The 720-nt window shown below is 37.5% G+C and overlaps 1 protein-coding gene across 1 annotated transcript in view; it reads right to left on the reverse strand.

Moving 5' to 3' along the window:
• The window catches only part of LOC123979974 (zinc finger protein 239-like), a 4,708-nt gene that overhangs the window by 3,252 nt on the left and 736 nt on the right, over positions 1–720 (reverse strand). The gene's annotated exons all lie outside the window — the stretch shown is intronic.

Below are 720 nucleotides of genomic sequence, written 5' to 3' on the forward strand. Positions count from 1 at the left end.
TATTGTAGTTCAAATCTCTTATGTATTTTATGGACTCTTTTGTGTAATATGATGAAGATTTGAAGGTACAACCGCACATAAGGTCCATTGTAATAGGGAGGAAAAAGGAGCCAGTGGAGAATTTAATTTCCAAGATTAATCTACAAGTAAAAAACTTGAATATTCTCTGACATTATAGTCACACATTTATGAGAGAAACTTCACTTTGCAAGGCTGCAGCATCACACACACACCTCTGTATTATGCATGCAGTGGAAAGATCAGATTTAGCAGTGAGGAAATGCTTGTGAGTTTAACCCACAATCACTATCATGCCCTATAAAGACTTTGCTGTGGATTGAGTGTATTCAGAAGACAACACAGTGATTTTTATTTATTTATTTATTTATTTTTGTGACTTTACTTTCAGGGAATTTGTTTCCTTGTAAATTTGACACTTTGATCTAGGATTTCTTTTCCCGGTTTATTAACCCCCACCCTGGCTCCCTATTTTTAGGACATGTAAAATAGTCAATTTAAATATGTGAATACACTTAGGATAATTAAGTGTACAGATGGGGTGCAGCCCACGAATACATGGTAACCTCGAGTTAATCACGAACAAAACCAGCTCGGAGCAGTTTGTGAGTGAATTGCGGTGGCAACAAACCTCGGGTAACGCCTATCCAACTTTCGTAGTACGGGTTAATTGGGAAGTTACACCCGACGTCACGTAGTTAC

This window comes from Micropterus dolomieu, linkage group LG12 (genome assembly GCF_021292245.1).
Source record: "Micropterus dolomieu isolate WLL.071019.BEF.003 ecotype Adirondacks linkage group LG12, ASM2129224v1, whole genome shotgun sequence".
Classification (NCBI taxonomy): Eukaryota; Metazoa; Chordata; class Actinopteri; order Centrarchiformes; family Centrarchidae; genus Micropterus; species Micropterus dolomieu.